The sequence below is a fragment of the Malaya genurostris genome, chromosome 1 (assembly GCF_030247185.1).
Source record: "Malaya genurostris strain Urasoe2022 chromosome 1, Malgen_1.1, whole genome shotgun sequence".
In the NCBI taxonomy this organism is placed as follows: domain Eukaryota; kingdom Metazoa; phylum Arthropoda; class Insecta; order Diptera; family Culicidae; genus Malaya; species Malaya genurostris.
In genome coordinates, this window is record NC_080570.1 from 73,874,387 (window position 1) to 73,901,108 (window position 26,722).

Consider the following 26,722-nt stretch of genomic DNA (forward strand, 5'->3'; position numbering starts at 1 on the left):
ATGCCAAAACTTGATTCATTTAAAATATTATTGCATAGTCAAAAATGTGATGTATTTGCTTTATGCGAAACATGGCTTACTTCAAACATAGCTTTAAATTTTAATGATTTTAACATTATACGTCTCGATAGAGACTCTCCGTATGGTGGAGTGCTTTTGGGAATTAAGAAATGCTATTCCTTTTATAGATTAAACATCCCTTCAACTTCTAGTATAAAAGTTGTTGCTTGCCAAATAAACATTAAAGGCAAAGATATTTGCATAGCTTCGGTTTATATTCCTCCAAAAGCACAAGTTGGACAGCAACAGCTTAATGAAATGGTTGAAGCCCTTCCTGCACCACGATTGATTCTGGGGGATTTAAATTCGCACGGTATTATGTGGGGTTCCGTTTACAATGATAGCAGATCATCTTTAATACAAAACATTTGTGACAATTTTAGCATGACGGTATTAAATATGGGTAGCATGACACGGATCCCAAGACCTCCGGCACGCCCAAGTGCATTAGATCTATCTCTTTGCTCAACATCAATTCGACTAGATTGCACCTGGAAAATACTGCCTGATTTACACGGTAGCGATCATTTACCAATCATCATCTCAATTAGCAGTAGCAATTGCATTGCTACTTCCGCTAGTATTCCATATGATTTGACAAAAAATATCGACTGGATTAAATACCAAAGTAGTATCTCTAGTATTTTGAATTCAATGGAAGAGCTCCCTCCACTTGAAGAATATGACTTCCTCATTTGTTCGATTCTGGAGGCAGCAGAACAATCCCAAACTAAACGCTTTCCCGGGCCAACGACTAACAGAAGGCCTCCCAACCCCTGGTGGGACAAAGAGTGCTCAGAGGCTAAACTCGCAAAACAAAATGCTTGCAAGACGTTTCTAAAACGGGGAGGAGGAACTTCTCAGAATTTTGAAAAACTTATGGTTTTAGAAACCAAGTACAAGAGCATACTTCGAGCCAAAAAATGTAGCTATTGGAGACATTTTGTCGAAGGTTTGTCAAGAGATACCTCAATGAGCACTCTTTGGAACACGGCCAGACGAATGAGGAATCGTAACGTGGGCAATGAGAGTGATGAATACTCGAACCGATGGATATTTGACTTTGCTAGGAAAGTTTGCCCAGATTCTGTTCCTACGCAGAGCATTATACGGGAATCTCCTCCAAATAATGGTTTTATTAATAACCCATTTTCAATGATGGAATTTTCTATAGCACTCTTGTCTTGTAACAATAACGCTCCAGGGTTGGACAGAATTAAATTCAACTTGGTGAAGAATCTGCCCAACCTCGCAAAAAGACGTTTGTTGGAATTGTTCAACAAGTTTCTTGAGCAAAATATTGTTCCACCTGACTGGAGACAAGTGAAAGTTATCGCCATTCAAAAACCGGGGAAACCAGCTTCCAATCACAACTCATATAGACCCATTGCGATGTTGGCCTGCATCAGAAAATTGTTCGAAAAAATTATTCTACGACGTCTCGACACTTGGGTCGAGACGAACGGTTTGTTGTCAGATACTCAGTTTGGCTTCCGTAGAAATAAAGGGACGAATGATTGCCTTGCATTACTTTCGTCTGCACGTGGGGAGGACACATTAGGTTTCTGATAACAAAATGCCAACAAAGAGTAAATTTTCTTCGAACAATAACAGGATCTTGGTGGGGTGCTCATCCGGAAGATCTAATAAAATTGTATCAGACAACGATACTTTCAGTGATGGAATATGGATGCGTTTGCTTTCGTTCCGCTGCAAACTCTCATATTATCAAACTGGAGCGAATTCAGTATCGTTGTTTGCGAATTGCTTTAGGGTGCATGCATTCGACACATACAATGAGTCTTGAAGTTCTGGCGGGAGTTCTTCCATTAAAAGATCGATTTTGGGAGCTTTCATCACGCCTGCTAATAAGATGTGAGGTGCTGAATCCCATGGTAATTAATAATTTCGAACGACTAGTCGAGCTTCGATCTCAAACAAAATTCATGACAGTATATTTTAACCATATGTCACAGGAAATCAACCCTTCAAGATATATTCCTATCCGTGTCAGCCTCCTAAATGTCCCTGACTCAACTTTATTTTTCGATACATCCATGCAGCGCGAAGTGCGTGGAATCCCGGATCATCTACGTTCGACGGAAATCCCAAAAATATTTTCAAGTAAGTTCAGGCATACTGACTCTGAGAAAATGTTTTACACGGACGGATCGCGAATTGAAGAAGCGACAGGGTTTGGTATGTTCAACAATAATGTTTCGGCCTCATTTAGGCTTCAAGAACCTGCATCTGTTTATATAGCAGAGCTAGCAGCAGTTCATTATAGTTTGAGTGTAATCGTCACATTATTTCCAAACCATTATTTCCTCTTCACAGATAGTCTGAGTGCAATTGAAGCCATTCGCTCAAACATGACTGGCAAGACTGAACCGTTTTTCCTGGGCAAAATAAAACAGTGCCTGAACGACATATTGAACAATAATTATCTAATCACTATAGTCTGGGTCCCGGCTCATTGCTCCATTCCTGGCAATGAAAGAGCCGATATTTTAGCCAAACGTGGTGCTATTGAGGGTGAAATTTATGAGAGACCAATTGCTTTCAACGAATTCTATAGCTCGTCTCGCCAAAGAACACTTGCCAGCTGGCAAGCTTCTTGGGATAAAGATGATCTGGGTCGGTGGATGCACTCAATTATTCCGAAAATATCGACAAAGGCATGGTTCAGGGGACTGGATGTGAGTAGAGATTTCATTCGTGTGATGTCCAGACTCATGTCCAATCACTACACGTTAGATGCACATCTCCTTCGAATTGGGCTCTCCGAGACTAATCATTGTGCTTGTGGCGAAGGTTATCGAGATATTGATCATGTCGTTTGGACATGCGTGGAGTATCGTGATGTCAGATCTCAACTAATAAATTCTTTGCGTACCCAAGGTAGACTATCCAATATCCCAGTTCGAGACATTCTTGCTTGTCGTGACCTTTCATACATGAAACTTATTTATCATTTCATAAAGAAAACTGGAGTTTCAATTTAATAAAGGCCCCTTTCAAGACTTAGTTCTGATCCCAGCTGCGTCCATGAGTTCAACCAATAGCTAAATTAGAATAAAAATAATGTAATGATACAAACAAACTCGAAACAGTTTATGAAATTATTAACAAAATGTCTGAAAATAACAGCTTATTTTATAATTTATAGAAGTTAATCGTTTGGTTCAAATAATATTTCCGAGTAGATATCATAATTAATGACGAGTTACCTAAGATGATATTTAAGTAATAAGAGAATATGTTTTAATAAATGCAAAACATTGTGACTATGTTAGAATTAAATTAGGATAAGAATATTATGTAAAAGTGATGCTACGGCGAAGAAAAACTTATGTAAACTGCCTTAAGAAATAAACGTATTTATGAAAAAAAAAAATCTTATATGGCAAGAATCTGGCAGAAACAGAACCGTTAATAACCGCTAGGCGAAATTCTCTGCCGGAAACGGTTGTTGCATTGTTGCCAGACTTTTGCCGGAATTCTGGCAGAACTCCGGCAAAAAGGCTGGCAGACATAGCCAACCGTCTGGGAGGAAATCTGCCCGCCGAGTACAAGTGGGCAGCCTTCTGCTACACCGAAGAAAAAAATCTTAATAATTTCATAAGTTGTGACTTATAAACCAGCACAATTTTGAATTCATTGAAGACATGCATTCAGTAAACACACATATGAACTTCATAAGCATAACTTATGAAATTCATATCAATGACATATGCATTCCTTAAAACACAATTTATGATTTTAATAACTGTCTACCTTTTGAAAATGTCATTCCTTATAAGAACAATCAAACCATAAAAATGGAAAACGAAAACACCGTTGTTTTGCTTCAAAACTTTGTGCAAAGCGCACCATCTGAAGCGTGCAAAACACTTTTTCATTATTCGAAATTACAATTGATAACACTCTATCAATCTACACACTCGGAGATGAAGACATAAATTCGTTGGCTTCAAAACATCCCGTTCTTTCAGAAATTGTTTGAAATTGGATTGCGGATTGAAGGAAAAGAAATGCAAGTCTCTATTCATTATTTTATTTCATGACACTTTGTTTATGCAAGACACAGCAAGTAGAAAATATTTCGTTTGTAGAGGAAAATCTTGTTAATCCGGACTCGTTTTCACATGACTTGAATATATACTTTGGAAAGATTTCTAAGAAATCCCAATATGTAGACATTCATCATTTACTATCCACGAAGTAGGAAATTATCTATTCAGACTAAATGACATTTTTTTGTAGTAGGTAGGTGCTTTTTGATGGATAATAAATAAATTCTGTATTTTGAAAATGTGTTTTTTAGTTTTATATATATATATATATATATATATATATATATATATATATATATATATATATATATATATATATATATATATATGTATATATATATATATATATATATATATATATATATATATATATATATATATATATATATATATATATATATATATATATATATATATACACCATGGAAATAAGTAGCAATCGTCATGAAACCCATAAGAAAGTATCCATGATTTTGATAAGTTGGGGTTATGGAATATAGAAATAACTTATTACATTCATATCTACATTTCTACATTAATCATAAGTCTACCTCACGAACTTCATAAGTATGATTTATGAAATCCATAAGCAAGAATTTTTTTTTCTGAAGATCATAAGTTTGATTTATGATTTCCATATGGTAAACTTGTAGCGAAATATCATAAGTGTTTCTTATGGATTTCAATAGCTTTTTTTCGTCCGTATATGACGTCATGTAACTGTGGCCAGCATCATTTTGCAAAAACGAAAACAATGAAGAAGAATGGCTAAAAAAAATTGGATATTACAAACTACTTGTTTATTCAGTACCCTTTACCACACTTCTCCGCAAATTATCGATCAGAATATCATCACTACGATAAGGAAATTAAGATTTTGCTCGATTTGAAATGCTCGAATATTTGTTTACCATACTCTGAGCGCTCTGATTCCCCACCAAATGCCCCAGATGTTGGCTACACGGACGCAACAAAGCTATTGAAATCCATAAGAAACATTTATGATATTTCGCTGCAAGTTTCCAATATGGAAATCATAAGTCGATCTTATGATCTTCAGAAAAATATTTTCATTGTCCTACTTATGGATTTCATAAATCATACTTATGAAGTTCGTTAGGTAGACTTATGATTATTATTATGATTGATTTACTTATGATTAATATTTATTTACATATTGCATAATCCCTACTTATGAAATTCATCGCTACATCGCTATCTTATGGTTTTCATAACTGATTTCCTTGGTGAATATATGTATAACTGAAAAACACTTAAAATTTTCATGATACAGAATTTATTCTTCACATTGTTTATTTGTTTACAAAAACCGCACCTACCTACTACAAAAAATCTTCTTTTTGTCTGAATAGATAATGATTTCCTGTTTCGTGGATAGCAAATGATGGATTTCTGCATGGATGGATTTAAGTCATGTAAAAACGAGTCCGAATTAACAAAAGCTTCCGATTTCTGGATGTTTTCTTCCTCCACAAACGCAACATTTTCTAAATGCTCTGTCATGCATAAACAAGGTGTTACTATCATGAAATAAAATAATTAATAGAGACTTACATTTCTTTTCTTTCAATCCGCAATCCAATTCCAAACAATTTCTGAATGAACTGGATATTTTGAAGCTAACGAATTTAGTTCTTCATCTCCACAGGCAATCAACTCTATCAATTGTAATTTCGAATTATGAAAAAGTGTTTTGCACGCTTCACATGGTGCGCTTTGCACAAAGTTTCGAAACAAAACAACGGTGTCTTCGTTTTCCATTTTTATGGTTTGACTGTTCTTATAAGGAATGACATTTTCACAAGGTAGACTGTTAAAAAAATCATAAATTGTGTTTTAAGTAATGTATATGTCTTTGATATGAATTTCATAAGTCATGCTTATAAAGTTCATATGCGTGCTTACTAAATGCATAAGTCTTCGATGAAATCAAAATTGTTCTGGTTCATAAGTCACAACTTATGAAATTATTAAGTTTATTTTCTTCGGTGTACGATAGCACTTGCTGAAGCGCCCTATCCTTGCCACCGTGCTGGAGACGCCAGGTAGAAATTTCAAATATCTTTAAACAGGGTTGCAAAAGTCTGTAAATCCGAAAATATGTTTGTGGGCACCCTCTCAGCAGGCCGTTCAATTTAGTTGGTTTTTGAGTGCTTGTTGAACGACATATTGCACGAAATTTGCTGGAACGATTTGTTGTTGTTTTTTCTCTTTCAAAAATAGTGTGAAAATTAAGTGTTACCTTTACATAGAAAGAAAATTTGTTGTTTTTCTACGTGAAGTAGAAGTATTGTGCAGCTATGTATTATTAGTTTAAACAAATAAGTGGAGAAAACTTCAGAAATTCTGCAGTAAAACTAGTCCAACGGGGCTCCAACTCCTCATGTTAAAAATGGCTCAAAAATGGACCTCTGTCTGCCGTGTTTGTTGAACGAAAAAAATGGCATTCGGTTCAACGATCTGTTTCAAAATCGGCAAACGAAGGTCCCGTGTTGGCCTCCCGTTGAACGATTGATTGGTCTTTCATTGGACTAATGATCCAACGTATTGGACCAATGAAGGACCACCGTTGAACGTTTTTTTTTCTAAGTGGGCATTCATTATTCATCCATAAAGGACTATTCACACATATCCGGTCCGATTCAGACCGTTTCAGTGCAGCTCGCCGTCAGCGTAGCGTCCGTCCGCCAAACTCAAATTCGTTGTCACTGATATTTTTTGTTTTCACTGAAGTCGGTATGTCACTGCATTTGGTGTACCGGAACGAAAACAGCACGGAAAAGGAACGGAAGGGTTCCGATAAAAAAAGAACACTGACGGCGCACTGAAGACACTTTCACTGAACCGTCACGGAACTGAAATGTGTGAATTGTCCTTAAAGTACTCCAAACTACAGACTCTCATAGTAACAGACCGGCGAATACTTCTTTGGGAGCCAAATTAACCGTCAAATTCCTATGTTGTATCATGATAATTTGACGATTCGTTTGGCTCCCTAAGAAGTATTCGCCACGCCACTCTGTTACTATGAGAGTCTGTACACAAAACTGGTTTAGCGCACAAAAAAAAGCAGCGCGGCCATCTCAAAAAGTACATTTTTACAAAAGTCGACAAAAAATGTCTGCAGCACATTTTTAAAAAAATCTGCAGATTTGCTGACAAATCTACAAACTTGACATTTCTGCTGCAAATAGTAGTTAAGCTGCAGCACTTTTTCCTGACAACCGAATGTCGGATCCGGATGAAAATCAGGAATTGTATATGGGACCTTTCATTCGAACCTCAGTATGTGAAAATCGGTCAAGCCATAGTTGATAAAAGCGAGTAAGATCCATTTTGAAATATATGACCACTATTTCCGGTGCTTTCGGAATCGGAATTGAGAATCAGGATAGCCGGAATCGGCTACAATTGTCCCATACAAAGTTCTTCAATTTTATTTCGATCCGATCTCTGGTTCCGGAATCACCCTTTAATCAGGAATTACACGAGGTAGAAGATGTTTTTAATCCAGATAATATATCATAAAAAATCATTTCGTTCAAATATGATTAGAAAGAACCAGTTTTTTTCGCTTAAATTGAAACTCTAAGAAGCATAAAGAAAATATTTACTCAAAGAAAACTTACTATTAGGAAATTTTGTGGATATGATGAACTAAATTTATCGACAAATTATATTCATTTTAAATCAGCTCAGTTCAATTATATTTCCTTTTTCATCAGTTCAAATTTTTACACCCGCAGATAAATAAGTAAGATTATACACGATTTATAATTTAAATTTAATATTTTTTGCCAGCCGTTTATCTTAACGGTTTACTATTTAATTACGGTAATTTTTTCAAACGTTGATACTACAAACACCTAGAACCAACTAACAGATCAGAAGAAACTTTCTCCTTTCTTACTTTTTTTCGTGCAAAGATTCAAATGTGTCCCTCTCAGCAAGCGGTTCTATTTTGTTGGTCGTTGAGCGCTTGTTGAACGAAATATTCGTTCAGTTTGTTGGGTCGATTTGTTATATTTTCTCTTGCAAAAAGAGTGTCATAATTAGGTGTTACCTTCATATAGAAAGAAAATGTGTTGTTATTCTACGTGAAGTAGAAGAATTGTACAGGTATGCGGTATTAGTTTCAGTGGAAAAAACTTCAGACATTCTCCAGTAAAACTAGTCCAACGGGGCTCCAACTCCTCATGTTAAAAATGGCTCAACAATGGACCTCTGTCTGCCGGGTTTGTTTAACTAAAAAAATCGCATTCGGTTTAACGGTCTGTTTCAAAATCGGCCTCCCGTTGAACGATTGACTAGACGTTCATTGGACCAATGATACAACGTATTGGACCAACGAAGGACCACCGTTGATCGTTTTTTCTAAAAAGGGGTGGGACGTGTACAATGTGTTGAAAAACACAATTTCACCTCTACGCTCCTTATGTTCACACCATTAATCACATATGTTTAAAGTCTTTATAATCAAAACAAACAAAACATGATACATGATATGCTTAATTTTGCATAAAACTCTTCAAATAACAGGTCGGCTGAAAAGTTCGTATCGTTTCTATGAGAGGGCGCCACTAGAATTAAATCCATACCATTTTTAGTTAGTACCAACCTTCAAAAGATACGTGTATAAATTTGACAGCTGTCTGATTATTAGTTTGTGAGATATTGCATTTTGAGTGAAGCTACTTTTGTTATTGTGAAAAAAATGGAAAAAAAGGAATTTCGTGTGTTGATGAAACACTACTTTTTGATGAAAAAAAGTGCCGCCGATACCAAAAAATGGCTTGATGAGTGTTATCCAGACTCTGCACCGGGCGAAGCAACAATTCGTAAGTGGTTTGTAAAATTTCGTACTGGTCATATGAGCACCGAAGACGATGAACGCAGTGGACGTCCAAAAGAGGCTGCTACCGATGAAAACGTGAAAAAAATCCACAAAATGATTTTCAATGACCGTAAAGTGAAGTTGATCGAGATAGCTGACACCCTAAAGATACCAAAGGAACGTGTTGGACATATTATTCACGAATATTTGGATATGAGGAAGCTTTGTGCAAAATGGGTGTCGCGTGAGCTCACAATCGATCAAAAACAACAACGAATTGATGATTCTGAGCAGTGTTTGGAGCTGTTATATCGAAATGAAACCGATTTTTTTCGTCGATATATAACAATGGACGAAACATGGCTCCATCACTTCACTCCGGAGTCCAATCGACAGTCAGCTGAGTGGACTGCATGCGATGAACCGAACCCAAAGCGTGGAAAGACTCAACAATCGGCCGGCAAGGTTATGGCGTCTGTATTTTGGGATTCGCATGGTATAATTTTCATCGACTACCTTGAAAAGGGAAAAACCATCAACAGTGACTATTATGTAGCGTTATTAGAGTGTTTGAAGGACGAAATTTAAAAAAAAAACGGCCTCATTTGAAGAAGAAAAAAGTTTTGTTTCATCAAGACAATGCACCGTGTCACAAGTCGATGAAAATCATGCTGAAATTGAACGAATTGGGCTTCGAACTGCTCCCTCATCCACCGTATTCTCCAGATTTGGCCCCCAGTGACTTTTTTCTATTCTCAGACCTCAAGAGAATGCTCGCAGGTAAAAAATTTAGAAGCAATGAAGAGGTAATCGCTGAAACTGAGGCCTATTTTGAGGCAAAGGACAAATCGTACTACAAAAATGGTATCGAAAAGTTGGAAGATCGCTATAATCGCTGTATCGTCTCTGATGGCAATTATGTTGAATAATAAAAACGAATTTTGGCAAAAAAATGTGTGTTTCTATTAAACGATACGAACTTTTCAGCCGAACTGTTACACAGAATTTTTACTCAATTTCTAAAACTTTTTGGGAATTTCGAGCTAACTGCAGTTATAAAACTTGGCAACAAATCCAGTCCTACGAACTACTCGACTGCATGGGAATCGGTTAGACGTTAATTTTCACACCGATAGTATAGATTATTTGAGGTGAAAAAAATATATCCTAATTTTTAATGAAATTTTCCAGAAACTACACACAGCTTACGTTTGTATCAATACAACACACGCAGAGAAAGACTGTTATTCAATAACCTGTTGCAATTTGAGTTAAATACTGACAGAACTTTACTAGAATGTGTGTCAGTTTATATCGTCCCTCTCTCGTCCAATTCAATTTCCTATAACACAAAACGTTCATTGTCGGCATTGACATTCGACGAGCATACAATGTGCACTCTCGAATATTTATTCATTGATTCGCACGCAACTATACTAAGATCAACTACCGTCAGGCACAGATAGGAGAGAGCTTTCTGTAGGAATCGAAATAAAGCATAGGGTGAATTTTCCGCTTAGAAGTTTGAAACAAAACAGTCACACGCGAGCACCGGCACAGGACGGTTATGCTTTAGGTTCTGTTCTAGCGTAAGAAAAAGTGAGAATTTCAAATTATTATTACAGTTCCGAGTAGTTGACCGTTTCATCTCATACGTATTAAAACAAAGTTTAATTTGCAACAAGAAAATTTAAAACGTTCTCACCAGTAAAAAAATACTTCATTTATGCTGATTAAATAGTGTAACATTATCACAAACTCTCTTATTTCTGATCGGACTAATCGAATTAGAAGAGCAAGCTAAAAGTGCAATTTTATAAAGCTGTCAGTGCCTGTGGATAGATCAAGCGTTACGAAATTAGTTATCTAATGTGCCGGTCTAATGGTCGAGTTGAAACTATTTTTCTAGTCGCTTTGCATTTCGCATGCTATAAGGTGCAAAAGTTTGAACCATCACCAGAAAGACATACTGTTATCCTCGTAGTAATGAAAGCGTAAATTGTAAGCGTAAGTTGATGCATACAAAAGTTATAATATCTTAATCAACGAGAAGCGTCGTCCTGCAGACAGTATTTGCACCGAATGAGAAATAATCCATCATCATCAATTATCTACAGTTCTATCATCAGTGAGAAATAAATTCCTTGAAGCGTATAGTTGGACTGGATCCTAGTGAGTGTTTGCTTCACGTTTGTACAGAAGGAAAAAAACCGTTGCAGTTTTTGACAACGACGAGGAGAGGTAGTATGAGAAAAGTTCCTGTGATATTTATTTGGTTTAAATCTGCTTGCATGACTTGTCTGAAGCTCAATTACAGTATATTCCGTAAGAGCAAGTTCTTCACGTTTCATCTCATCGGCTCATCGTTGCTTTAAACAGTTCAAACTGAACTGCCATTGCCATCTAGCAGTTCAATTTTAATCGCTAAGTAGACGTGAAGTTTATACTATTTATGTAACACTTTAAGGACATTGTACCGAGATGCAGTATTATTTCTCGGACGTAAATAAGTAACGACTGACCGGTTGTCGCAGAACGTGAACACTTCGTTGCAATATACTTGAAGTGTTGCATAAATATTGTAAATTTCGTGTATGCTTAGCGATTGAAATTGAACTGTTAGGTGGCCATGGCAGTTCAATTTGAACTGCATAAAGAACTGATGAGCCGAAGGCGAAGCAAGAAGAAAATGTTGAACTGTTTTAGTGATTGTTGTACTACAAATAGCCGATATTTGTGCTAACGTTTTGTAAAAATTACCGAGTAATGCGACACCATGTATGATTTTTCGGTTTTGATTATAAAGGTTTTAACCTTAAGGTCATTCACCTCTTCGTGCCAAAAAGAAAACCTTCTGATCCTATGTGCGGGGTTGGGATTCGAATCCAGACGGACTGCGTGAAAGGTATCGACTTACCCATCACACTATACCAGTACCCCATATACCTTATGATCAAAAAAGAACCCGAATTTTCATTTTAAAATTCCCGCGCTTACCCAATCGGTAAACTTTTATTCTCTCAACGTTGGCAACACTTTTATACACATTCTGTCAAATTTTGACGCATATCGTACGATTAGTTTTTGTTTGGCGTCTATACAAAGAAGTTGAAAAATTTTCGTGTGGCGATTTTTATAATGTATGAAAATTTAGAACACCGGCTCGCCTTCGAAGCGCCATTCGGTCGATTGTTGTGCGGTTTCGACGTCATATTCATAGATCCACACCTCATCACCAGTTATGATGCATTCGATGAATGTGGGGTCACTATCTGCGTTGGAAATCATCTCTTTGGCCACATCAACACGACGCTGTTTTCGAATGAATTTCAGCTTTTTTGGCACCACCCGAGAAGCGACGCGTTTCAAACCCAAAACATCAGTTAAAATGTGTTCGGCTGATCCATAAGAGATGCCCAACAACACAGCAATCTCTCTAATCGGTACAGAACGATTTTGCAACACGATTTGCTTCGCCGATTCAATGTTTTCTTCAGTAACAGATGTTGTTGGGCGGCCAGGGATCTTATCATGATCCAAGCTTGTACGACCACCTTTGAAGCGTTTATACCACTCGTATGCCTGTGTTTTTCCTAGACACGATTCACCAAAGGCCTTTTCTAACATTTTCAACGTTTCGGAACACAATCCATTTGCAACACGAAATTTGATGCACGCACGTTGTTCTAAATTTTAATCTATATATATAAAATAATAGCGAAAAAAGTGTGTGTTGCTAATATTCTCTGGTTTGCGTGGGTCGATCTTAAAATGATTTTTTTTTGTTCGAAAGGTGACGTTAATGCGGAGGTTTTAGGCTATAGTACATAAGGAAAATCCTCCGGGAAAGTAGAGAAAAACTAGAAAATTGGTTCGTTTAGAATTGCAAATTTTCCACTCAATGCATGCTAGATCTCCGATGATTGTTTGGCGTGTATCGAGTTATGCAATGTTGTTGCCCGCTGGAGAGCAAAATGTGAACACTAGATTATTAATAAAACCGTTTGGCGCCAAACGAGCTGATTTGTGCAAAAATTTCACTGAGCCTACTTGATTCACGTGTTTCTTTATTTCGAATCTCATGTTCAATTAAGTAAGGGCGTCAAATAAACAGCATACAGGTCTCCATTTTGCGATATTTTTTTGGGTTCAATGTCGTGAAGTCAAATTATAAAACGACTATAAGAAAAGAAAGTGATTACCGTTTTTTTTATGATTCGTTGTTTTACTAAAACTCCAGAAATAGGAATCTTATCTTCTTGATAAATATAATTATTGCTTTCACAATGCACTGAGACAACAGGATCAGCACACCTCAGCTGCTACTTCAAATTAAGACCGTGAACTAAAACATCAAAACTGATGGGCTCTCTACTTTTTGGAACAATTCCATTCGAATTAGAAGGATGTTTTCTGTTTTTTTTTCGGCCTAAATTTTTCATAAGCATTTCCTGTCCTGTACCTTTGAAGGATTTTTCGTCCAATGTACTCGAACCATCCCGATTGACTTCTGTTTTTAAATTACATCGATTGAACCGAGATTTGGGAACTCATCTACATGTTTTACCTATTCGAATGATTCACTCTCTTGCTCATAAACCGTCAAACTGATTTTGGTTGTATTTTGCTTGAATCATTTGGGACTTTTAAGAGCAGGAAAAACTGTTTTAAATTGCGAAGTGTACGTGTGTAGCTGAATTGGGGAAAAATGTTAAGATTGAATCAAAAACAATTGTCAGATGATTCATTTTTACAGAACACTCTACCATTCTACTTCACTAATCTCGAGCAATCATGAGGGTCGTTCGATTATTCTAATTTAAGAGTATTCGAAATAATTTCCATCCAAAGATAATTGTTGAGTTGTGAGAAATTCACAGGGACAGCTACAGGTACAGAAATAAAAGTACAGAAGCTAAGTTCAGGAAAAAATAAAGAAGGTACAGGAACAAGTGCAGAAAGTACAAAACAAAGTACAGAAATGAGGGAAACAAGTATAGGAAGTACTGGCACAATTGAGTGCAGAAAAAGGTACAGAATGTGCAGATGGTAAAAATATAAGTACAGAAGTTACAAGACCAAATACAGAAAATACTGGAGCAGGTACAGAAAGTACAGGAACATATTGTGAAACAAGCACAGAAAGTACAGGAACAAACACAATAATTATAGAAACAAGCACATAAAGTACGAAATAAAGTGCAGACAATAGAGGAACAAGTACAGAAAAAAGTTAAAAGTTCAAAAGTTAATCGCAAATGTTGTTGAGACAACAATTTTGAATGGCATATTAAAAGAAGAAACGACGTTTACGCGGAGGTTTTAGGCTATAGTACATAAGGAAAATCCTTCGGGAAAGTAGAGAAAAACTAGAAAATTTATTCATTTAGAATTGGAAATTTTACATTCAATGCATGCTAGATCTCCAACGATTGTTTGGTGCGTACCGAGTTATGCAATGCTGCTGCCCGCTGGAGAGCAAAATATGAATACTAGATTATTAATAAAACCGTTTGGCGCCAAACTAGCTGATTTGTGTAAAAATTTCACTGAGCCTACTTGATTCATGCGTTTCTTTATTTCGAATCAAGTAAGGGCGCCAAATGAACAGCATACAGGCATAAATCAAATAAACATAGATTTCCGACTGTACGGTGACACTAACAGCACCTCTAGTGAGAAACGGGTGTACTTTTTTCCATTAGCTACTGTGGTTTTGTTAAATGCGCAGGCAACTTTATGCATGCATTTTAGGAGCATTTACGCACCCATTCTCCACCAGACGGTGCTTTTGCTGTCACGGGTTTCTCAACTACATTAGTATTGCACTGGGAAATCTATGTTTATTTAATTTATGATACAGGTTTCCATTTTCCGATACATAAATTTGGGCGCCATACCGTGAAGTCAAATTATAAAACGACTATAAGAAAAGAAAGTGATTAACGTTTTTTTATGATTCGTTGTTTTCCTAAAATTCCAGAAAGGTGATTTGTATCTTCTTGATAGATATAATTATTGCTTTCACAATGCACTGAGACAACATGATCAGCACACCTCAGCTACCACTTCAAATTAAGACCGTTAACTCAAACACCAAAACTGTTCGGCTCTCTACTTATTGGAACGATTCCTTTCGAATTAGAAGGATGTTTTCTGTTTTTTTTCGGCATAAATTTTTCATAAGCATTTCCCGTGCTATACCTTTGAAGGAATTTTTGGACGGGATTTTGTGTAAATTTGTCTCGAAACGACCTCCACATTTCAAATTGCAAGTTCGGTTATTTATTTGAGTCCAAACGTATTGGACTAAAGGCGATTCGAATTATATCAACCCAGAGTATTCCGAAATTTCAAATTATTTGTATTTGAATAACTATGAACAGTTTCGTCCAATGTACTCGAACCATCCCGTTTGCCTCCTGTTTTTGAATTACATCGATTGAATCGAGATTTGGGATCTCATCGATATGTTTTACCTATTCGAATGATTCACTCTCTTGCTCATAAACCGTCAAACTGATTCTGGTTGTATTTTGCTTTAATCGTTTGGGACTTTTAAGAGCAGAAAAAAACTGCTTAAAAGTGCGAAGTGTACGTGAGTACCTGAATTGGGGAAAAATCTTGAGATCGAATTGTCAGATGATTCATTTTTACAGAACACTCTACCATTCTACTTCACTAATCTCGAGCAATCATGAGGGCTGTTCGATTATTCTAATTTAAGAGTATTCAAAATAATTTCCATCCAAAGATAATTTTTGATGTGTGAGAAATTCACAAAAAAGAAAAGTCTACTTTGTTGATCAAATATGCATACATTATTATTTGCATAATGTTTCCATTATTTGCTTCACTTGCCGTTTATAGTTTTGATTGTAGCAATTGAGCCATATTTACTAAAAATATGAATTGTTAATTGTTCAATTATTATTTATTAACGTCATCGCAAATGTCCATAAGGAAAGCTTGAAACCCTTTAGCTTTTCCTGCCTTTAAGGTGAAATGTAGCGGAATGCGAAAATCGCGTTTTTGATCAATTATTCAAAAACTAGACCGATTTTCGAAAAACCAAAATCAAATTTATCATAACCAAGTATTCTTAGAATTTTGAAATTTTGCTTTGCCGAGCCGTAATTGGTTTTTGAAATGTATAAACGGTTACTGTTCCGTTCCACGGGGATGATTTTAGAACTGAAAAGTAGTGTTTGTAGCAGGATTTCACAAAGAATCTGAAAATGCATGTCAAAATTATAAAATATTAGCTAAAACTACCGAAATTTGAAAAAGTTTACATAAACTTTTCCGCATGTTTTTTATTGCTTGCGCGCTGCTGTTTCGTATTGAGGTGGTGTGAGAAATACACGGTGAGCACGGTGGCATTATATCGTGAGCAAAAATTACATATAAAATAATGACGCGAATTTATGCAGCATTGGGTTTTGTGTTGAAATAAAAACGAGTTGAATACAATAAAATGAGTATTGTAAGAAATCGTTTATTTTATAAGTAACTGTCATTTATAATGCTAATAATGTCCAATTCTGTTGAGTTCAATGCATTGATGTTGCTGAAGCAAAAAAGCTTGGCTGTGTAATATCGTTTAACAGGTATTATTTTAGATTGTAGCAATTTTTATAGCAAAACTATAACTTCATCAACATGACAAGCTACTGAATGAAATGAATACAAGCCAAATATTATCGTTCATCAACCTGTGATACAATGTGATAAAAATTGAGAGTCAGCTTCGAGCCAGTCAGCATGGAACTTATTATTATTATTGGAATTCATTGGTTTTTCAATTATTATGAATACAATGAATCAACGCTTGATTTTCCTTTCAAAATCGATTGAACAATAATGAACTACGAAATAACTATATTTAATTTTGTGTCCCAAATATGTGCTTGAGAAACTCTTGCGAGCCAAGTAAATACTTTTACGTAAATTCTATCTCATCGGCGGGAAGGGCCTGGTGAACTACTGCAAAGATATCGAAAATACTTGAATGTCCTCTTGTCTTCAATCGTTCTTTTGAAGAAGAATAAATGCTTGCTACTAAATTCAGGCATATACATGGTTAGCAAGGTAGTCAATACATATACATATAACCTCATGTTAGTCATTCATAATTACTCATGATTCATAGCTCTAGTGTAAGAGCAATCACTAACAAATTGAATTAGCATATATTCAAAGTGTTAAGGATGCAAAAATCCATTACGTCCAGTCTTTTTTACAAGCCAATATAACGAGAAGTAAACCCACTGCGCTCAATCATTGAAAAAAGTTCTTGTTTCTATGTGTCCGTTTTTCTTGGTATGCTTTGTGCGACGGTTCGTTCAACTGAAGCGGATAAAATTTTGCGCGCATTTTATGACGCTACATTTCACCTTTAAGTGATGAATCACGAACCTACCTAAAATGTTTGGTTCCGATTGAACCTCATTGCCTATTTCACATAAAATAACTATTCTACATTGAAATTCTTAACAGATTAGTAAATGGAAACTGCAAAAAACTAGTTGGGTACTCCTGAATTTTTTTTTGCGTCGTTCACCAGTACACACTGTATCTATGCATGTTCGAGGAAGTAAAAGGAAAGCAAATTGAAACTCTTTATTTTGTGCTGAATTTCAGTGATCACAACTGCCGAAAATAGATTTCATTCGGTTAGGTACACTCGTTCTTGTTGATATAATTAGTAGTGCCATGAAGACTGATTGATGTTTACATTAATTGAATGCATGCTTATGTCAAGCACATTCGTACAGAACTGGAATTTAAAAGGTATTACTTGTATTGGCACTCAAATCTTGTTAACTATAACCTTCAATCCATATCCTAAATATAAATCAATTGGTAATTGTAATTCACAAGAACATTTCCGAACTTTAGAATGAATTGCTTTAGTCTGTGATGAACAACAGTTTTCATCGTTTACGAACAGTTGGAACTGCTGGAAATGTAGCTACAGACTACATCATTACTTAAAATCATTACTTAAAACCAAAACATCAGTTAAAATGTGTTCGGCTGATCCATAAGAGATGCCCAACAACACAGCAATCTCTCTAATCGGTACAGAACGATTTTGCAACACGATTTGCTTCGCCGATTCAATGTTTTCTTCAGTAACAGATGTTGTTGGGCGGCCAGGGATCTTATCATGATCCAAGCTTGTACGACCACCTTTGAAGCGTTTATACCACTCGTATGCCTGTGTTTTTCCTAGACACGATTCACCAAAGACCTTTTCTAACATTTTCAACGTTTCGGAACACAATCCATTTGCAACACGAAATTTGATGCACGCACGTTGTTCTAAATTTTAATCTATATATATATATAAAATAATAGCGAAAAAAGTGTGTGTTGCTAATATTCTCTGGTTTGCGTGGGTCGATCTTAAAATGATTTTTTTTTGTTCGAAAGGTGACGTTAATGCGGAGGTTTTAGGCTATAGTACATAAGGAAAATCCTCCGGGAAAGTAGAGAAAAACTAGAAAATTGGTTCGTTTAGAATTGCAAATTTTCCACTCAATGCATGCTAGATCTCCGATGATTGTTTGGCGTGTATCGAGTTATGCAATGTTGTTGCCCGCTGGAGAGCAAAATGTGAACACTAGATTATTAATAAAACCGTTTGGCGCCAAACGAGCTGATTTGTGCAAAAATTTCACTGAGCCTACTTGATTCACGTGTTTCTTTATTTCGAATCTCATGTTCAATTAAGTAAGGGCGTCAAATAAACAGCATACAGGTCTCCATTTTGCGATATACAAATTTGGGTTCAATGTCGTGAAGTCAAATTATAAAACGACTATAAGAAAAGAAAGTGATTACCGTTTTTTTATGATTCGTTGTTTTACTAAAACTCCAGAAATAGGAATCTTATCTTCTTGATAAATATAATTATTGCTTTCACAATGCACTGAGACAACAGGATCAGCACACCTCAGCTGCTACTTCAAATTAAGACCGTGAACTAAAACATCAAAACTGATGGGCTCTCTACTTTTTGGAACAATTCCATTCGAATTAGAAGGATGTTTTCTGTTTTTTTTTCGGCCTAAATTTTTCATAAGCATTTCCTGTCCTGTACCTTTGAAGGATTTTTCGTCCAATGTACTCGAACCATCCCGATTGACTTCTGTTTTTAAATTACATCGATTGAACCGAGATTTGGGAACTCATCTACATGTTTTACCTATTCGAATGATTCACTCTCTTGCTCATAAACCGTCAAACTGATGTTGGTTGTATTTTGCTTGAATCATTTGGGACTTTTAAGAGCAGGAAAAACTGTTTTAAATTGCGAAGTGTACGTGTGTAGCTGAATTGGGGAAAAATGTTAAGATTGAATCAAAAACAATTGTCAGATGATTCATTTTTACAGAACACTCTACCATTCTACTTCACTAATCTCGAGCAATCATGAGGGTCGTTCGATTATTCTAATTTAAGAGTATTCGAAATAATTTCCATCCAAAGATAATTGTTGAGTTGTGAGAAATTCACAGGGACAGCTACAGGTACAGAAATAAAAGTACAGAAGCTAAGTTCAGGAAAAAATAAAGAAGGTACAGGAACAAGTGCAGAAAGTACAAAACAAAGTACAGAAATGAGGGAAACAAGTATAGGAAGTACTGGCACAATTGAGTGCAGAAAAAGGTACAGAATGTGCAGATGGTAAAAATATAAGTACAGAAGTTACAAGACCAAATACAGAAAATACTGGAGCAGGTACAGAAAGTACAGGAACATATTGTGAAACAAGCACAGAAAGTACAGGAACAAACACAATAATTATAGAAACAAGCACATAAAGTACGAAATAAAGTGCAGACAATAGAGGAACAAGTACAGAAAAAAGTTAAAAGTTCAAAAGTTAATCGCAAATGTTGTTGAGACAACAATTTTGAATGGCATATTAAAAGAAGAAACGACGTTTACGCGGAGGTTTTAGGCTATAGTACATAAGGAAAATCCTTCGGGAAAGTAGAGAAAAACTAGAAAATTTATTCATTTAGAATTGGAAATTTTACATTCAATGCATGCTAGATCTCCAACGATTGTTTGGTGCGTACCGAGTTATGCAATGCTGCTGCCCGCTGGAGAGCAAAATATGAATACTAGATTATTAATAAAACCGTTTGGCGCCAAACTAGCTGATTTGTGTAAAAATTTCACTGAGCCTACTTGATTCATGCGTTTCTTTATTTCGAATCAAGTAAGGGCGCCAAATGAACAGCATACAGGCATAAATCAAATAAACATAGATTTCCGACTGTACGGTGACACTAACAGCACCTCTAGTGAGAAACGGGTGTACTTTTTTCCATTAGCTACTGTGGTTTTGTTAAATGCGCAGGCAACTTTATGCATGCATTTTAGGAGCATTTACGCACCCATTCTCCACCAGACGGTGCTTTTGCTGTCACGGGTTTCTCAACTACATTAGTATTGCACTGGGAAATCTATGTTTATTTAATTTATGATACAGGTTTCCATTTTCCGATACATAAATTTGGGCGCCATACCGTGAAGTCAAATTATAAAACGACTATAAGAAAAGAAAGTGATTAACGTTTTTATGATTCGTTGTTTTCCTAAATTCCAGAAAGGTGATTTGTATCTTCTTGATAGATATAATTATTGCTTTCACAATGCACTGAGACAACATGATCAGCACACCTCAGCTACCACTTCAAATTAAGACCGTTAACTCAAACACCAAAACTGTTCGGCTCTCTACTTATTGGAACGATTCCTTTCGAATTAGAAGGATGTTTTCTGTTTTTTTTCGGCATAAATTTTTCATAAGCATTTCCCGTGCTATACCTTTGAAGGAATTTTTGGACGGGATTTTGTGTAAATTTGTCTCGAAACGACCTCCACATTTCAAATTGCAAGTTCGGTTATTTATTTGAGTCCAAACGTATTGGACTAAAGGCGATTCGAATTATATCAACCCAGAGTATTCCGAAATTTCAAATTATTTGTATTTGAATAACTATGAACAGTTTCGTCCAATGTACTCGAACCATCCCGTTTGCCTCCTGTTTTTGAATTACATCGATTGAATCGAGATTTGGGATCTCATCGATATGTTTTACCTATTCGAATGATTCACTCTCTTGCTCATAAACCGTCAAATTGATTCTGGTTGTATTTTGCTTTAATCGTTTGGGACTTTTAAGAGCAGAAAAAAACTGCTTTAAAGTGCGAAGTGTACGTGAGTACCTGAATTGGGGAAAAATCTTGAGATCGAATTGTCAGATGATTCATTTTTACAGAACACTCTACCATTCTACTTCACTAATCTCGAGCAATCATGAGGGCTGTTCGATTATTCTAATTTAAGAGTATTCAAAATAATTTCCATCCAAAGATAATTTTTGATGTGTGAGAAATTCACAAAAAAGAAAAGTCTACTTTGTTGATCAAATATGCATACATTATTATTTGCATAATGTTTCCATTATTTGCTTCACTTGCCGTTTATAGTTTTGATTGTAGCAATTGAGCCATATTTACTAAAAATATGAATTGTTAATTGTTCAATTATTATTTATTAACGTCATCGCAAATGTCCATAAGGAAAGCTTGAAACCCTTTAGCTTTTCCTGCCTTTAAGGTGAAATGTAGCGGAATGCGAAAATCGCGTTTTTGATCAATTATTCAAAAACTAGACCGATTTTCGAAAAACCAAAATCAAATTTATCATAACCAAGTATTCTTAGAATTTTGAAATTTTGCTTTGCCGAGCCGTAATTGGTTTTTGAAATGTATAAACGGTTACTGTTCCGTTCCACGGGGATGATTTTAGAACTGAAAAGTAGTGTTTGTAGCAGGATTTCACAAAGAATCTGAAAATGCATGTCAAAATTATAAAATATTAGCTAAAACTACCGAAATTTGAAAAAGTTTACATAAACTTTTCCGCATGTTTTTTATTGCTTGCGCGCTGCTGTTTCGTATTGAGGTGGTGTGAGAAATACACGGTGAGCACGGTGGCATTATATCGTGAGCAAAAATTACATATAAAATAATGACGCGAATTTATGCAGCATTGGGTTTTGTGTTGAAATAAAAACGAGTTGAATACAATAAAATGAGTATTGTAAGAAATCGTTTATTTTATAAGTAACTGTCATTTATAATGCTAATAATGTCCAATTCTGTTGAGTTCAATGCATTGATGTTGCTGAAGCAAAAAAGCTTGGCTGTGTAATATCGTTTAACAGGTATTATTTTAGATTGTAGCAATTTTTATAGCAAAACTATAACTTCATCAACATGACAAGCTACTGAATGAAATGAATACAAGCCAAATATTATCGTTCATCAACCTGTGATACAATGTGATAAAAATTGAGAGTCAGCTTCGAGCCAGTCAGCATGGAACTTATTATTATTATTGGAATTCATTGGTTTTTCAATTATTATGAATACAATGAATCAACGCTTGATTTTCCTTTCAAAATCGATTGAACAATAATGAACTACGAAATAACTATATTTAATTTTGTGTCCCAAATATGTGCTTGAGAAACTCTTGCGAGTCAAGTAAATACTTTTACGTAAATTCTATCTCATCGGCGGGAAGGGCCTGGTGAACTACTGCAAAGATATCGAAAATACTTGAATGTCCTCTTGTCTTCAATCGTTCTTTTGAAGAAGAATACATGCTTGCTACTAAATTCAGGCATATACATGGTTAGCAAGGTAGTCAATACATATACATATAACCTCATGTTAGTCATTCATAATTACTCATGATTCATAGCTCTAGTGTAAGAGCAATCACTAACAAATTGAATTAGCATATATTCAAAGTGTGAAGGATGCAAAAATCCATTACGTCCAGTCTTTTTTACAAGCCAATATAACGAGAAGTAAACCCACTGCGCTCAATCATTGAAAAAAGTTCTTGTTTCTATGTGTCCGTTTTTCTTGGTATGCTTTGTGCGACGGTTCGTTCAACTGAAGCGGATAAAATTTTGCGCGCATTTTATGACGCTACATTTCACCTTTAAGTGATGAATCACGAACCTACCTAAAATGTTTGGTTCCGATTGAACCTCATTGCCTATTTCACATAAAATAACTATTCTACATTGAAATTCTTAACAGATTAGTAAATGGATACTGCAAAAAACTAGTTAGATACTCCTAAATCTTTTTTTTCTGCGTCGTTCACCAGTACACACTGTATCTATGCATGTTCGAGGAAGTAAAAGGAAAGCAAATTGAAACTCTTTATTTTGTGCTGAATTTCAGTGATCACAACTGCCGAAAATAGATTTCATTCGGTTAGGTACACTCGTTCTTGTTGATATAATTAGTAGTGCCATGAAGACTGATTGATGTTTACATTAATTGAATTCATGCTTATGTCAAGCACATTCGTACAGAACTGGAATTTAAACGGTATTACTTGTATTGGCACTCAAATCTTGTTAACTATAACCTTCAATCCATATCCTAAATATAAATCAATTGGTAATTGTAATTCACAAGAACATTTCCGAACTTTAGAATGAATTGCTTTAGTCTGTGATGAACAACAGTTTTCATCGTTTACGAACAGTTGGAACTGCTGGAAATGTAGCTACAGACTACATCATTACTTAAAATCAATAATTCTGACTAGAAAACGACTTTTCCCGGTGTAGTTAATTACATAAACCAAACTAATTAGATGCAAATTTAAGAAGCGCAATCTGTCTCGCAAAAATCCTTTATTAGGTTGCGATTATTGTTCCATGCTTCCATTAACCTTGCCCCCGACATCAAAAGTATGAAATAATCCGAGAGCAAACTCATATTCGCCACTTCTGAACTTTGATTTTCGACTCACTTTGATAACACATTCAGCGTAACAGAGACAAAACGGCTACGGCTTTGACGTATTAAATAGCTAAGGTAAAAGTACCCGTAATAATATTAATTCATATAGCCCAAGTAATCACTAAATACTCTATTCCGTAAACGTTCCGCATTAACTTAAAAGGTAGGACAAATATGGTTTAAAATTTTTCTTCATCAAACATAAATATTCAAACGTTTTGATTCTAATATTTCAATTATAGTTTTTCCTAGTTTAGGCCGAATAATTAGAAGATCAATAATCCAGCTTCTTTCTAGTGAATTATTCCAACGCCGCCTTGCCATATTGATAGATTCAGCTGCAAATTAAAAGCCAGTCTTAGAGGAAATTATTATAAAACACCCTTGCTGACAAAAAACTTAAATGGGCCATATTACCCAACTTTACCATACTATCGAAGTCTGAAAGACGTACTGGTGACTCTCCATCGCATTCGGCCTTCTTTGTGGGTGGTCACAGATTTCTCCAAAAGTTTACCCGCTGAACCCGATTTAAGATTTTAGATTCGAATTATTTGTTTTATCTGGTTTTTTAATTGAAATATTATTTCATATCGGCCCCATGTATGTTGTTTCATAATGCCAATGCTTCCCGTTGCGATGATGTTGTTATTGACAATACGTTAAGATTCTTGTTGCAATATGTTTTGTTTTCTGATGATGCAAATCAATTATCTATTATAATTTATAATTTACAAAAAAAAAACTGAATGTGATAGAATGGATTGTAATATTGCTACAAATCTGTTTACTTTCTTACAAGCATTGACTAATTGAAGCAAATGTCATTCGAGACATTTATATACCCTCTAATACAATCATTATTCGACTAAAATTCTCAGGAAATGCATTACTATGTGCATTTACGGAGTTCTTTTCAATTGCTTTCTGGTTTGTCACATTCACATTCAGAGTAGTTTGAGAGACCAAAAAATTTTCCTACATACACACTTAGAAAATTTCGAAGAATTCGGTAATTTTTTACCGAATTTTCAACAGCTGAACGTTCGGTAATCAGTTCGGTAATTGAATTGATTACCGATCGTTCGGTAATTGCTGAACTGTCAAACAACTACCATAAACACAGTTCACTCGTACATCTCATCCAAGTCAGTCGATAAACCAAAACCGCTTACGTTCGGGACAGAAGAAACCAAGTACAGTATTGTGTAGTGAACAATAGAACGATCTCGAAATGAGTGAACCAAACGAACAAAAGCTACCGCCGGTACGAAAGAATACAATTATTGTTGACTTCAGACAGTGCAAAATTCGACCTTCGATACGAGAACTTGAAGGTTTGCTTAAGGAGCAAATGCATCTTGACATTAAACGTGTGCATTTACTTCAATGCAATAAGACGAATAATGATGTTTACATCCAGTTTTATAAAGAGTGGGATGCAATTCAATTCGCAAAAGACAATAACAATGTGCACTATGTGAAGCACGAGAGCATTAAGTACAACATTCCAGTATATATGGATGATAGTGCTATAGAAGTGCGTGTGCATGATCTTCACTCAAGCGTCACCGATTCTTATATTCGCGCAACTATGTCCCAATACGGAGAGATTCTCTCTATCGAAAAAGAAAAGTGGAAGAATTTTTTCCCCGGTATTCTAAATGGCGAACGTTTGTTACGCATGCGCTTGAGGAGGCCTATACCTTCTTATGTGACATTCGGTCTGGATACAAGAATACCGTGCAAATCACTTGTTACCTATGACAATCAGATGGCCACATGTCAATACTGCCAAAAAGCTGTTCACTACGGTAAGCCATGTGATAAACTGGACAAGGAGACAACTATACCAAAGGACAACGGTGCTTCCTTCACACCAATCCCAAGCAACCCCTGTACACCTGTGACAGTCACCAACAACAGTGGAGCATCCCCTTCAACGAAACCATCCAACGTATCCCCTATAGAACAAAGTACACCAGCTGCATTTAACAACTTACCATCCAACCAATCAGCAACTGCAACCAATATACAACAAGGTGCATCTACAGCAACTAGCAACGAAAAGAAGACGGAAATCGACAACAATACCATCGATGCGACAATGGATGACAAGACGAACCACGAACGAATTGCCCCTCAATCATCGCAAGGGAGAAATGGAAGCTCCTCTCCCCCTAGATAAAGGGTGACAACGAGATCCAACTCAAAAAAAAATTTATTTAAAAAATCGGCTCAATCGGCCACGTAAAGCTTGTACGCAAATAGGTCTGAATAAAAAATAACTTTTAAATAAAAAAAGCAACAGCAATAAGACTGGAAAATCCCGAAACGATGATTCTACCATCAACAGTAACTCCCTACCAATGACGAGAACATGAATAGTTAACCCTGAACCTCCCACCTTAAACCTCCCCCTCCCTCCTTCGTGTCATTTAATAAAACACATTTCAATGTGGTCGCGATGATATTTTGACTGAGATACTAGATTAATATTCATATTCATATAATCTATGAATCTATATATCTCTTCTTACAAAAATGTTTTTTTTTTTCAAATAGCTCTAAAAGGTTTTCGATTCAGATGCCAACAGATTCTAGAAATCCAAAAAGCGATTTTTCTACATTAGGGCGATAAAAAAGTAAGTGCATGTTTCAATATTTACAACTGATTCATTGCAATCTTATAGTTGTTTTGAATCCGCTGCAGGTGCTCCATCGCGTGTAGTTTCTAAACGTTTGTTCAAATAATTACATGTCATGAACAAACGGCTATACATGACTGTGATTTTCTCTGCGCTAGGCAATGGAAAGAAAGACATTTAATGTCTCAGCAATGCAAAGTATAACAAGAAAGCAATAGCATAGA

At 35.7% G+C, this 26,722-nt stretch overlaps 1 protein-coding gene across 6 annotated transcripts in view; it reads left to right on the top strand.

Annotated features, from left to right (window-relative positions):
* The first annotated feature begins 10,446 nt into the window (after window positions 1-10,446).
* The window catches only part of LOC131440480 (aminopeptidase N), a 53,737-nt gene continuing 37,461 nt past the window's right edge, over window positions 10,447-26,722 (top strand). The window contains exons 1-2 of one of the 6 annotated variants that reach the window (XM_058611792.1): window positions 10,447-10,998; window positions 11,058-11,232. The gene's annotated coding sequence lies outside the window, so the exon portion shown is untranslated. Of the gene's footprint in view, window positions 11,233-26,722 lie in introns of all 6 variants that reach the window. The other 5 variants (XM_058611793.1, XM_058611790.1, XM_058611794.1 and 2 more) reach the window with 5 other exon arrangements.